The sequence below is a fragment of the Leopardus geoffroyi genome, chromosome C2 (assembly GCF_018350155.1).
Source record: "Leopardus geoffroyi isolate Oge1 chromosome C2, O.geoffroyi_Oge1_pat1.0, whole genome shotgun sequence".
NCBI lineage: Eukaryota > Metazoa > Chordata > Mammalia > Carnivora > Felidae > Leopardus > Leopardus geoffroyi.
In genome coordinates, this window is record NC_059333.1 from 135,042,982 (window position 1) to 135,058,158 (window position 15,177).

General features: G+C 38.8%; 1 pseudogene; it reads right to left on the reverse strand.

Annotated features, from left to right (window-relative positions):
* Positions 1-6,908: 6,908 nt before the first annotated feature.
* LOC123576190 lies at positions 6,909-13,384 on the reverse strand (annotated as a pseudogene).
* Positions 13,385-15,177: the final 1,793 nt, after the last annotated feature.

Sequence of the window (15,177 nt, forward strand, 5' to 3'; positions counted from 1 at the left end):
GGGGTAGTTTCTCTGTGTTAATGCTGTTGAGGTCTCTTGCCCTATTCTTTCTTTCCTTATGTTCTACACTTCCTTGACCTCAACGACTCCCTCTCTGCAGACTATTTCCAAATCTAAACTTGTGTTCCCAACTTCTCTTTGGAACTTCAGGGTCTCAAACTTAATAGCTTCCTGATCTTCTACCCCAGTATGTCCACAAAACACCTGAAACTTGAGATGGCTTGAACTATCCTTTCCCCCTACACACCTACTCTTCTTTTTTTCCACCCGCAGCTCAGTTACTGGCCATACAACCCTGGCATCATCTTTCCTTTTGTCTTATCAGTTGCCAACGCCTGTCCCACCTTCTCTATATTTTCTAAAACCACAATTTCCCCTTTTCCTCAATGACTTCTCAAATGACTTATTACCTGTCATCTGGACAATTTTAATAGACTTCTGAGGAATTGTCCTGAATTCCATCCCTTCTAGTGTCAATTCATTCTACCTGCCATTGTCTTATTAATCCGGCTGCATTTTGTTTCTACACTTGCACTGGTGCTTCATTCATAAGATTTCATTCTAAATCCCTGAGAGTGATATTGAAGAAGTGATATCTTCTAGCAAAACCCCACCATTCTAGCAAAAATGATGTCCACACACTCTTGTGCTGTCGCCTTTTTTCTTCTATGTGAAGTGTTTGTTTATCCATCCTTTCTCTCCCCCACCCTCCCACTTTATTTGTGCTAAGGATGCCCATCTGTCAACATCCATGTTAATGTCACTCTCCATGAACTCTGCCTTACCCTCCCATCTGGGACAAATGTCTTTCAAAATTGAGACTCAATAATTCTTTACTTTGTCCTCTTTTTGGACCACATCACTAAAACTGTAGAACTGTAATGTGAGAAACTCTTGTGTCCCCTACCACAATATGGATGCCTTGGGGGGCACAAATGTGTGTCATACATCTTTTTGGTCTCTCCAGCACCTAGCACAGTGCCTGGAAAATAAAGAGTGCTCAGTAAATGCTTGTCAAGCATGGCAATGAACAATTCTGCTGACCAGTATAACATATCCAGATCATCAACTCCAGTTCCTTTCTTTACTTTATCTCTATAACTTTGGTCTGCTTTCACTTTCAGCTCCACTTTCACACCTCACATATTACTTGCACCAGCCCGTCTCCGGAAGCCCCACTTAGGATATTCTTCCTTCCTTTAGTAACAAATCACAAACTGTTAGGTTGACATTTACTTGCCCATACATTTCCTCTTTCAGGAATTCAGTTCTCCAGCACTATTCAGAGAGGTATATTATGTAAATGGGGACATTTTTGGTTACAAGTGACAGAAACCCAACTCAAACTAGCTTGAGCCCAAAGTGGGCCTTTATCTGAATGATGTTGCAATAGCAAAACCAGAGGAAGAGTTTCAAAAACCTGCTTGGTACTGGGAATCTCAGAGTTTGAAACTGGGGATGCCCTTGGGGCACCTGGGTGGTTCAGTTGGTTGAGCATCCGACTTTGGCTCAGGTCATGATCTCACAGTTTGGGAGTCTGAGGCCCGCTTTGGGCTCACTGCTGTCAGTGCAGAGCCTGCTTGGAATCCTCTGTCCCCTTCTCTCTCTGCCCCTCCCGTGCTCACGTGCTCTCTCTCAAAAATAAGTAAAACATTAAAAAAACAAGGAAAAAAAACTGGGGACTCCCTTGCCATAAAGACATTCTTTTCCTCTTGTTCTTTCTCTTCTAATTCGTTTATCCCAGCTTGGCTTGGCTTAGCTTTATTCTCCCCAAATGGAGGTGAGTGCAGACATTAGAGGCAAAAGATTAGAGATAAGAAGAAACAGAAAGAAAACCCAGGACAGTGGTAAATCCAGATCACCAATCTATAAGGTCAGTATCTATATTTTTGCCCAGCTATGGTAACCAACTTAGCCTGCTCATTTGCTTAAGCCAACTAAGTTAGTCTTTGTCATTTATAATTAAGAGAGTCCTGACTAATGTAAGCAAATGTTTTTTTCACAGGACTGGCTAATTATTTAGGAGCAATTCAGTAAAACACAGTGACTTACAAGTGGGATTGAGTCCTCCACGATGAAATGTGTTTACAGAAACATAGACACATGGGTCCTATTTTAGACCTCCCCCAAATTTGGATGATTCCATATGCACACTTTTAAGGTAGACACACTCTTTCATCTTTAAAAAAAACTTCTTATTAAGAAGATTTCAAATTTCAACCCCATCTCCATTCTCTTAATCTACCACACTTCCCACGTTCTCAGATTTATATACTCATAATATGCCTTACAGATATTCCTTATCTCTTTCCTCATTATCACTCCTTGTTTTGTATAAATTGCTGTTATGTTGAGCTTTCTTTCTCTCTTTTATTAAGGCAGTTATCCATTTTCCAGTTTTATCTGAATTATCATAGGAAAATTTATTTTCCCATAAAAATAATTGGCTTTCTTAACTACAGTTTTATTCAGTAGTGCCTAAATTTATAGTAGTTCTCCATAAGGTTTTTACTATGGGGAATTTAACTTCTTTTTATTTAAAATCTTTTTGGAGCAGTCCAATTTTCTTTACCTTTGGCATTTTAAAATTCATAGTAAATGACCAGTAATCCATCTGTTGCTAGATGCTTTGGAAGCCTCCCATTAGCTGTGATGTGATGCAATGCTATGCTAAATTAAAATTTATATATTCTTTGATTTTCTTTTTAATGGCTATTAGAAAACTTTTATCTTTGAGTAATGGATTATTGAATATCCAACATGACATCTTTTTTATTTTTCTCTGTTCATATTATCTGTATTAATCCACTTCTACATGATCAGATGAAAGGAAATTCTGCATCTGAATTTCTAATGGGCTTTGAAATACATTGTTTTTTTGCATGCTCAAATACATATTCAGCATAAAGAAAGACCTATGATTCAAAAAAAAATGTTACCTGTATTCCCGTGTTTCAAAATTTTACTGGAATCTATTGGCAATGTCTAAGTAATCTGTGTTATGATGACCTGGTTGACAATATAGATGTAGCCAGAATTTATGTTGTTTTTTTTTTTTTTTTTGTTTAAAACACCAATTCTGAATAATGGCAAATTAAATTGATTTTCTTATTCAAAATCCACATTACCTTCCATGTTTATTTTCTTTTTAAAAACTAATTTCAACTCTAATAAATCCACATATAATAGGATCGTCTTAAAGAGAAAATTAAATCAGAAGGTAAAAGGAAATCTGTCCTTCTAGAATCAGAGCATGTATATTCCATAATACATTTCCTTCTAGATCAGTGGTCTGTGAAGCCTTGTTCCCATATTCAGGGTGGTCTCCTGAGTGTCCTATGAACTAATGCCATGTGGTGGTAATATTTATACTTTGACAACATCTGTATTTGGTGTCTGGCATAAATTAGTAATGCGTTTCTTGCTCTCATCAAAAGTAACTTCACATTGCTTATTAATCTCAGTGACATTTATCTGACAGTGGAAACTGGGAGAAGTTAGTAAGTAAAATAGTTGGTTTCATGGGTTTTTAAAAAATATTTTTATTGTGGTAAAATACACACGATATAATGCCATTTTAACCATTTTTACATTAGTTAGGTGGCATGAATTACATTCACTCTGTTGTACCACCATTACCACTGTCTGTTCCCCAAATTATTTCATCACCCCAAATAGAAATTCTGTACCCATTAAGGAATAACCTCACAATGCCTCCTCTCTTCAGCCCCTGGTAACCTCTAATCGACTTTCTGTCTCTATGAACTTGCCTATTTTGAATATTTTGTGTAAGTGGAATCTTACAATATTTTCCTTTTCGTGTCTGGATTATTTTCCTGAGCATAGTGTTTCTTCCCTACTTCCTTAGTGTGATTTTCTTTGTTTTTTCTCCCTTAGCATAATGTTTTCAAGTTTCATCCATGTTGTAGCATGTAACAGAATTTCATTCATTCTTATGACTGAATGATATTCCATTGTATGGATACTGCATTTTGCTTATCCGTTAATCTGTCAGTGGACACTTGGATTATCTCTACCTTTTGGCTATTGAGAATAGTGCTGCAGTGAACATTGGCATACAAGTATCTTCTTGAATCCCTGTTTTCAGTTCTTTTGGGGCATATACTTAGGAATGAAGTTGTTAGTTCATGTGGTAATTCTATGTGTAGCGTTTTGAGGAACCATTGAACTGTTTTCCAAAGTGACTATCGTTTTACATTCCCACCAGCAATTTACAAGGGCCTGATTTCTCTACATCCTTGCCAACACTTATTTTCTGTTGTTTGTTTGTTCTTTTATTCATTAATTTATTTATAGCCATCCTATTAAGTTTGAAGTGCTATCTCATTGTGGTCTTGATTTACATTTCCCTAATGACTGATGATGGACATTTTTTAATGTGCTTGTTGGCCATTTGTATATTGTCTTTGGAGAAATGTTCATTCAAGTCCTTTGCCCATTTTTAAATTGGTTTGTCTTTTTGTTGTTGAGCTGTAGGAGTTTTGTATATATTCTGGATATTAAAACTCTACCCAATATGCTATTTCCAAATATTTTCTCTCATCCTGTAGTTTGTCTTTTCATTCTCTTGATAGTGTCCTTTGATGCACAAAAGTTTTTAATTTTAATGAAGTCCTGTTTATCTCTTTTTTGTTATTATTGCTGCCTGTGCTTTTGGTGTCATATACAAGAAACCATCCCCAAATCTAAACATGAAGATATGACCCTATGTCTTCTTCTAAGCATTTTGTACTTTTGGCTCTTAGATTTAGGCCTTTGAACCATTTTGAATTAACTTTTGTGTATGGTATAAGGACTTTGTGGATTTTTTTTTTAACTAATAAAGAGTAGATTTTAAAATGTTTTTGGTAAAGAGAACCCTTGTACACTGCTGGTGGGAATGTAAATTGGTACAGCCCTTAGAGAAAATAGTATTGTGGTTGCTGAAAAAATTAAAAATAGAACAACCACATGATCCAGCAATCCCTCTTCTGGATATTTATCTAAAGGAAATGAAGTCAGGATTTCAAAGAGGTTTCTGTGCTCCCATATCCATCGCAACATTATCGACAGTATCCATGACATAGAAACAACGTAAGTGTCCATTGATGGATAAATGGTTGAAGAAACACACATACACATACACGCACACACACCCTGGCATATTATTCAGCCACAAAAGAGAAGGAAATAAGGCCTTTTGCAACTACATGGATGGACCTTGGGGTCATTATGCTAAGTGAAATAAGACAAATACTACATGTGGAATCTAAAAAAGCTGAATTCATAGAAACAGAGAGCAGAATGGTGGTCGCCAGGGGTTTGGGGGTGGAGGGAAAGAGGAGATATTGGTCACAGGGTACAAAGTTCCAATTAGAAGGTAAATAAGTTCTGGAGATCTAATGTACCAGCATGATGACTGTAGTTAACAATGAATAGTTACAGTTAACTGTATTGTATACTTAAAAGTTGTTAAGAGTAAATTTTAAATGTTCTCATGACACAAACAACAAATGATAACTATGTGAGGTGATGAGGTGTTAACTAACTTTATTGTGGTAATTATTTCATAATACATCTGAACCTAGAACAACACAGGAGTTGGGGCACTGACCTCCTCTGCAGTTGAAAATCTGTGTATAACTTTTGATTCCCCCAAAACTACCATACTAATACCCTCCCACTAACCGAAGCCTTACCAATAACATAAGCAGTTGATTAACACATAGTTTATATGTTATATACTGAATTCCTATGATAAAGTAAGCTAGAGAAAAGAAAATGTTATTAAGAAAATCATAAGGAAGAGAAATAAATTTACCAGTACTGTACCATATCATAAAAAAATCCACATATAAAGGTACTCACATAGTTCAAACATGTTCAAATGTGTGTTGTTCAATGGTCAAATGTATATACATGTATCAAATCTTTACATGTATGTTAAACTCATATAATGTTATATACCACTTATATTTCAATAAAGCTGGAAAAAATGTTTTTGAGAATTGTTACTATAACAGATAAATATCCCCAAAGTATATAACTTAAAAAATATATCAAATTGATTTATGGATTCCATCTACAAATCTTTTTTTTTCCATTAAAAAAAAGCCAAAAAGGAAATGTAGAATTTAATTTAAAGAAAAAAAAATCAGGGGCACCTGGGTTGCTCAGGTGCTCAACCAGATGTTGGTTAAGCATCTGACTTTGACTCAGGTCATGATCTCATGGTTTATGAGTTTGAGCCCCATGTCAGGCTCTCTGCTGTCAGCACAGAGCCCGCTTTGGATCCTCTGTCTCCCTGTCTCTCTGACTCTCTCTTGTCTCAAAAATAAACATTAAAAAAAAAAGAAAGAAAACACATTCATTAAAAAATAATCAGAAATTGTCCGAGAAAACAACAAAGCAAATCAATTCCTGACAAGAGTTTTGCATCTTAATGATCACATTTATTGAAAGAGTTCAAAATAAATAAATAAAAATGGTCTTTAGCTTAAGAATTTTTGAGTTATCTGAAAATCAGCTCATTACAGGGGTGGAAACTCCTTGGTCATTTCCTTTTTTTTTTTTTTTTTAAATTTTTTTTTTAACATTTTATTTATTTTTGAGACAGAGAGAGACAGAGCATGAACAGGGGAGGGTCAGAGAGAGGGAAACACAGAATCTGAAACAGGCTCCAGGCTCTGAGCTGTCAGCACAGAGCCCGATGCGGGGCTCGAACTCACGGACCGCGAGATCATGACCTGAGCCGAAGTCGGCTGCTTAACCGACTGAGCCACCCAGGCGCCCCTTTGGTCATTTCTTAATAACAAAATTTATGCAAGTTTCTCTTTTGAATATCTTCTGCATTTAAAGAGGCAAGCATACAAAGTCTCCTACATTCCATAGATAATAAATTCTTTGTTTCACCCAACTCTTAGTGGAGGGGCTACAACCAGTACAACGCTATCTCCCTGGAAAAAGAGCATCAGTATATTCTGTTTTATTGATTCATATACCTCTTTATATGTTTCCTCATAAATTTCTATAGTAGTCACAGTTTCTTCCACATGTCAGTATATTTAAATGCTGATCGTAAGTATGTAATCTGCCTCGGAGCTCTCTGTTTTTTTTTGTTTTTTTGTTTTTATAATATATGAAATTTATTGTCCAAATTGGTTTCCATACAACACCCAGTGCTCATCCCAAAAGGTGCCCTCCTCAATACCCATCACCCACCCTCTCCTCCCTCCCACCCCCCATCAACCCTCAGTTTGTTCTCAGTTTTTAACAGTCTCTTATGCTTTGGCTCTCTCCCACTCTAACCTCTTTTTTTTTTTTTTTTTTTCTTTTTTCCTCCCCCTCCCCCATGGGTTCCTGTTACGTTTCTCAGGATCCACATAAGAGTGAAACCATATGGTATCTGTCTTTCTCTGTATGGCTTATTTCACTTAGCATCACACTCTCCAGTTCCATCCACGTTGCTACAAAGGGCCATATTTCATTTTTTCTCATTGCCACGTAGTATTCCATTGTGTATATAAACCACAATTTCTTTATCCATTCATCAGTTGATGGACATTTAGGCTCTTTCCATAATTTGGCTATTGTTGAGAGTGCTGCTATAAACATTGGGGTACAAGTGCCCCTATGCATCAGTACTCCTGTATCCCTTGGATAAATTCCTAGCAGTGCTATTGCTGGGTCATAGGGTAGGTCTATTTTTAATTTTCTGAGGAACCTCCACACTGCTTTCCAGAGTGGCTGCACCAATTTGCATTCCCACCAACAGTGCAAGAGGGTTCCCGTTTCTCCACATCCTCGCCAGCATCTATAGTCTCCTGATTTGTTCATTTTGGCCACTCTGACTGGCGTGAGGTGATACCTGAGTGTGGTTTTGATTTGTCTTTCCCTGATAAGGAGCGACGCTGAACATCTTTTCATGTGCCTGTTGGCCATCTGGATGTCTTCTTTAGAGAAATGTCTATTCATGTTTTCTGCCCATTTCTTCACTGGGTTATTTGTTTTTCGGGTGTGGAGTTTGGTGAGCTCTTTATAGATTCTGGATACTAGCCCTTTGTCCGATATGTCATTTGCAAATATCTTTTCCCATTCCGTTGGTTGCCTTTTAGTTTTGTTGGTTGTTTCCTTTGCTGTGCAGAAGCTTTTTATCTTCATAAGGTCCCAGTAATTCACTTTTGCTTTTAATTCCCTTGCCTTTGGGGATGTGTCGAGTAAGAGATTGCTACGGCTGAGGTCAGAGAGGTCTTTTCCTGCTTTCTCCTCTAAGGTTTTGATGGTTTCCTGTCTCACATTCAGGTCCTTTATCCATTTTGAGTTTATTTTTGTGAATGGTGTGAGAAAGTGGCCTAGTTTCAACCTTCGCATGTTGCTGTCCAGTTCTCCCAGCACCATTTGTTAAAGAGGCTGTCTTTTTTCCATTGGATGTTCTTTCCTGCTTTGTCAAAGATGAGTTGACCATACGTTTGTGGGTCTAGTTCTGGGGTTTCTATTCTATTCCATTGGTCTATGTGTCTGTTTTTGTGCCAATACCATGCTGTCTTGATGATGACAGCTTTGTAGTAGAGGCTAAAGTCTGGGATTGTGATGCCTCCTGCTTTGGTCTTCTTCTTCAAAATTCCTTTGGCTATTCGGGGCCTTTTGTGGTTCCATATGAATTTTAGGATTGCTTGTTCTAGTTTCGAGAAGAATGCTGGTGCAATTTTGATTGGGATTGCATTGAATGTGTAGATAGCTTTGGGTAGTATTGACATTTTGACAATATTTATTTTTCCAATCCATGAGCAGGGAATGTCTTTCCATTTCTTTAAATCTTCTTCCATTTCCTTCATAAGCTTTCTATAGTTTTCAGCATACATATCCTTTACATCTTTGGTTAGATTTATTCCTAGGTATTTTATGCTTCTTGGTGCAATTGTGAATGGGATCAGTTTCTTTATTTGTCTTTCTGTTGCTTCATTGTTAGTGTATAAGAATGCAACTGATTTCTGTACATTGATTTTGTATCCTGCAACTTTGCTGAATTCATGTATCAATTCTAGCAGACTTTTGGTGGAGTCTATCGGATTTTCCATGTATAATATCATGTCATCTGCAAAAAGCAAAAGCTTGACTTCATCTTTGCCAATTTTGATGCCTTTGATTTCCTTTTGTTGTCTGATTGCTGATGCTAGAACTTCCAGCACTATGTTAAACAACAGCGGTGAGAGTGGGCATCCCTGTCGTGTTCCTGATCTCAGGGAAAAAGCTCTCAGTTTTTCCCTGTTGAGGATGATGTTAGCTGTGGGCTTTTCATAAATGGCTTTTATGATCTTTAAGTATGTTCCTTCTATCCCGACTTTCTCAAGGGTTTTTATTAAGAAAGGGTGCTGGATTTTGTCAAAGGCCTTTTCTGCATCGATTGACAGGATCATATGGTTCTTCTCTTTTTTTTGTTAATGTGATGTATCACGTTGATTGATTTGCGAATGTTGAACCAGCCCTGCATCCCAGGAATGAATCCCACTTGATCATGGTGAATAATTCTTTTTATATGCCGTTGAATTCGATTTGCTAGTATCTTATTGAGAATTTTTGCATCCATATTCATCAGGGATATTGGCCGGTAGTTCTCTTTTTTTACTGGGTCTCTGTCTGGTTTAGGAATCAAAGTAATACTGGCTTCATAGAATGAGTCTGGAAGTTTTCCTTCCCTTTCTATTTCTTGGAATAGCTTGAGAAGGATAGGTATTATCTCTGCTTTAAACGTCTGGTAGAACTCCCCTGGGAAGCCATCTGGTCCTGGACTCTTATTTGTTGGGAGATTTTTGATAACCGATTCAATTTCTTCGCTGGTTATGGGTCTTTTCAAGCTTTCTATTTTCTCCTGATTGAGTTTTGGAAGAGTGTGGGTGTTCAGGAATTTGTCCATTTCTTCCAAGTTGTCCAATTTGTTGGCATATAATTTTTCATAGTATTCGCTGATAATTGTTTGTATCTCTGAGGGATTGGTTGTAATAATTCCATTTTCATTCATGATTTTATCTATTTGGGTCATCTCCCTTTTCTTTTTGAGAAGCCTGGCTAGAGGTTTGTCAATTTTGTTTATTTTTTCAAAAAACCAACTCTTGGTTTCGTTGATCTGCTCTACAGTTTTTTTAGACTCTATATTGTTTATTTCTGCTCTGATCTTTATTATTTCTCTTCTTCTGCTGGGTTTAGGCTGCCTTTGCTGTTCTGCTTCTATTTCCTTTAGGTGTGCTGCTAGATTTTGTATTGGGATTTTTCTTGTTTCTTGAGATAGGCCTGGATTGCAATGTATTTTCCTCTCAGGACTGCCTTCGCTGCGTCCCAAAGCGTTTGGATTGTAGTATTTTCATTTTCGTTTGTTTCCATATATTTTTTAATTTCTTCTCTAATTGCTTGGTTGACCCACTCATTCGTTAGTAAGGTGTTCTTTAACCTCCATGCCTTTGGAGGTTTTCCAGACTTTTTTCTGTGGTTGATTTCAAGCTTCATAGCATTGTGGTCTGAAAGTATGCATGGTATAATTTCAATTCTGGTAAACTTATGGAGGGCTGTTTTGTGACCCAGTATATGATCTATCTTGGAGAATGTTCCATGTGCACTCGAGAAGAAAGTATATTCTGTTGCTTTGGGATGCAGAGTTCTAAATATATCTGTCAAGTCCATCTGATCCAATGTCTCATTCAGGGCCCTTGTTTCTTTATTGACCGTGTGTCTAGATGATCTATCCATTTCTGTAAGTGGGGTGTTAAAGTCCCCTGCAATTACCACATTCTTATCAATAAGGTTGCTTATGTTTATGAGTAGTTGTTTTATGTATTTGGGGGCTCCGGTATTCGGCGCATAGACATTTATAATTGTTAGCTCTTCCTGATGGATAGACCCTGTAACTATTATATAATGTCCTTCTTCATCTCTTGTTACAGCCTTTAATTTAAAGTCTAGTTTGTCTGATATAAGTATGGCTACTCCAGCTTTCTTTTGGCTTCCAGTAGCATGATAAATAGTTCTCCATCCCCTCACTCTCAATCTAAAGGTGTCCTCAGGTCTAAAATGAGTCTCTTGTAGACAGCAAATAGATGGGTCTTGTTTTTTTATCCATTCTGATACCCTATGTCTTTTGGTTGGCGCATTTAATCCATTTACATTCAGTGTTATTATAGAAAGATATGGGTTTAGAGTCATTGTGATGTCTGTATGTTTTATGCTTGTAGTGATGTCTCTGGTATTTTGTCTCACAGGGTCCCCCTTAGGATCTCTTGTAGGGCTGGTTTAGTGGTGACAAATTCCTTCAGTTTTTGTTTGTTTGGGAAGACCTTTATCTCTCCTTCTATTCTAAATGACAGACTTGCTGGATAAAGGATTCTCGGCTGCATATTTTTTCTGTCTAGCACACTGAAAATCTCGTGCCAATTCTTTCTGGCCTGCCAAGTTTCAAAAGAGAGATCAGTCACGAGTCTTATAGGTCTCCCTTTATATGTGAGGGCACGTTTACCCCTTGCTGCTTTCAGAATTTTCTCTTTATCCTTGTATTTTGCCAGTTTCACTATGATATGTCATGCAGAAGATCGATTCAGGTTCCGTCTGAAGGGAGTTCTCTGTGCCTCTTGGATTTCAATGCCTTTTTCCTTCCCCAGTTCAGGGAAGTTCTCAGCTATTATTTCTTCAAGTACCCCTTCAGCACCTTTCCCTCTCTCTTCCTCCTCTAGGATACCAATTATGCGTATATTATTTCTTTTTAGTGTATCACTTAGTTCTCTAATTTTCCCCTCATACTCCTGGATTTTTTTATCTCTCTTTCTCTCAGCTTCCTCTTTTTCCATAACTTTATCTTCTAGTTCACCTATTCTCTCCTCTGCCTCTTCAATCCGAGCTGTGGTGGTCTCCATTTTGTTTTGCATTTCATTTAAAGCGTTTTTCAGCTCCTCATGACTGTTCCTTAGTCCCTTGATCTCTGTAGCAAGGGATTCTCTGCTGTCCTGTATACTGTTTTCAAGCCTGGCGATTAATTTTATGACTATTATTCTAAATTCACTTTCTGTTATATTATTTAAATCCTTTTTGATCAGCTCATTAGCTGTTGTTATTTCCTGGAGATTCTTCTGAGGGGAATTCTTCCGCTTGGTCATTTTGGATAGTCCCTGGCGTGGTGAGGACCTGCAGGGCACTTCCCCTGTGCTGTGGTGTATAACTGGAGTTGGTGGGCGGGGCCGCACTCCGACCTGATGTCTGCCCCCAGCCCACCGCTGGGGCCACAGTCAAACTGGTGTGTGCCTTCTCTTCCCCTCTCCTAGGGGCGGGATTCACTGTGGGGTGGCGTGGCCCGTCTGGGTTACTTGCACACTGCCAGGCTTGTGATGCTGGGGATCTGGCGTATTAGCTGGGGTGGGTAGGCAAGGTGCACAGGGGCTGGAGGGGCAGGCTTAGCTCGCTTCTCCTTAGGTGATCCACTTCAGGAAGGACCCTGTGGCAGCGGGAGGGAGTCAGATCCGCTGCCGGAGGTTTGGCTCTGCAGAAGCACAGCGTTGGGTGTTGGCGTGGAGCGAGCAAGTTCCCTGGCAGGAACTGGTTCTCTTTGGGATTTTGGCTGGGGGATGGGCAGGGGAGATGGCGCTGGCGAGCACCTTCGTTCCCCACCAAACTGAGCTCTGTCGTCCGGGGGCTCAGCAGCTCTCCCTCCCTTTGTCCTCCAGCCTTCCCGCTTTCCGAGCAGAGCTGTTAACTTATGACCTCCCAGACGCTAAGTCGCGCTTGCTGTCGGAACACAGTCCGTCAGGCCCCTCCGCTTTTGCAGGCCAGTCTCCGGGGCTCTGCTTGGCCGGCGAGCCGCCCCTCCGCCCCGGCTCCCTCCCGCCAGTCCGTGGAGCATGCACCGCCTCGCTGCCCTTCCTACCCTCTTCTGTGGGCCTCTCGTCTGCGCTTGGCTCCAGTGACTCCGTTCTGCTAATCCTCTGGCGGTTTTCTGGGTTATTTAGGCAGGTGTAGGTGGAATCTAAGTGATCAGCAGGACGCGCGGTGAGCCCAGCGTCCTCCTACGCCGCCATCTTCTCTCTGTTTTTTCTTTAAAAAAATTTTTTTAAATGTTTATTTAGTTTTAAGAGACAGAGAGTGCAAGCAGGGAAGGGACAAGAGGGAGACACAGAGTCCAAAGCAGGCTCCAGGCTCTGAGCTGTCAGCAGAAAGCCTGGCAAGGGGCTCAAACTCACTGTGAGATAATGACCCGAGCCAAAGTCAGATGCTTAACCGACTGAGCCACCCAGGCGCCCCTGTTGTTTCTCATTTTCACATAAATTCGCTCATCCAGACTGAGCCTGATGAGATCCAGGGGCTCTTTTACAGTGCTGCTGGTTTGTTGCTGGTCCATGTTGTCCGCCATGTTTCCCAAAACACAACTTTTAAAATGGGTTCTTGAATATATATTATATTCACTGACTATCTTCAAAGGCAAATAAGAAAACTCTCCAAACTATTTCTTTAGCAGCTATCATCAGGAGATACTTTTAAGCAAAAACCACTCACCTTATGTTATAGTCATATATTGCATGAACTATAACCAGTGTGAATCTTTAAAGTGAGAATTTCAGCTTATGAATGAAGAATTTAAATATAAGCTATTATTTAGGATGATAAGTGCAAAGGAAAAGGACTGGTCTTATACAGCTATACATGTTGTTTAGCTGAGATTCTTTGAGGAGATTCTTACCATCCCCTAAATATCATGTGTTACCTTGTAAGGAAACCAGATGTTAGACACCTTTTCTTTAAAATACTGACAACCCGTGGTGGAAATAAATTTTAAAAATATATTATCATAGAATTATTGAAACAAATCAGGTCATTTTTAGAGAGTTGCTCCAAGAAACCTTATGTCTATCTTTTAGAAAACCATTGATATATGTAGAAATTATCAATGTTCATATGGGGTGGCAAAACTAGACCTTATACCCCAAATGTTTAGCCACTCTAACTTATTTAACATTCTTCTCAGTAAAAGCACTGTCATCATCATCCTGTTTTTGCATATGTGCCTCACATTGTCTCAGTAGCAAAGTTGAGGCAGGATCGGAGTACATCCAAGAAAGGTTACAAAAGCAGTTCTTGATTTTGGCTGCACATTAGAATCACCTGCAGTGTTAAACACATATACATATGCGTGTGTGCATATATATATATCTATATATATGCACACACATATATATAATCATATTTGTGAATATATTCATTAAATATATATCTTATATATGCTGATCATATATATATATATATATATAGGTTATATATATATATATATGCACACAGTGATTATATATATACAACACAATGCATATTCGGAAATCATATATATATATATATACATCAATTTTATATTTACACATGTATGTGCATTTGTAAACACACACACACAAACACACACAAACATTAGGTAGGGATAGGTACCAAATATATCATGCTTGGGCCCCCTCAGAGATTCTAATTAAATTCATTCAAGAGCAGCTTAGAGGGGAGGTAGTTTTGAAAGCTTGCCAGGAAATTCTAACATGCAGCCAGGGTGAGAACCATTGTGCCGGATAAAAGGTAACAAAGGGAATCAAATAGTAATAAATAGTAAGAGTACTATGAAGCCACATATCTGGTATCTGAAACATGGCCTGCTCTTCAGACCTTGCAGACTACTGTCTTTCTCAAGATGTCAATAATCATTCTAACATATACTAGGAAGAAGCCCAGGCCTAGAAACCCTCCCTTTTTAAGAGCTGGAGCTAGATTCACCTTCACACTTCCACTTTCTTGTCTGAGGACCTGCCTTGTCTCTAATGTCTGCCACTGGAATGTTTAACCTCTTTAGAGGAGAATAATCCAACCATTACCCATCACAGAAAAATCATTATCTGTAGCCTTGTATCTTACCTGTCCTATTTCTGCTTAGCATCAGGTACTAAAGGCCTTCAATCTGCAGACTCAAGTCAACCCTACTCCTGAACTGAACCTAACCATGCTTGGTGATGTATTGGGAAGTCCATGCTCACCAATGGACAGGGCTTAGAGTGAATCTTAATAACATCGGTTAACTACTATTCTTAACCTACCAATCTGGATGCCCTGAATACAGCATCAGCCCACGTATGGCTTTTTGTATACTAGGATTCACCTGGTGGACATCCCCTTTAA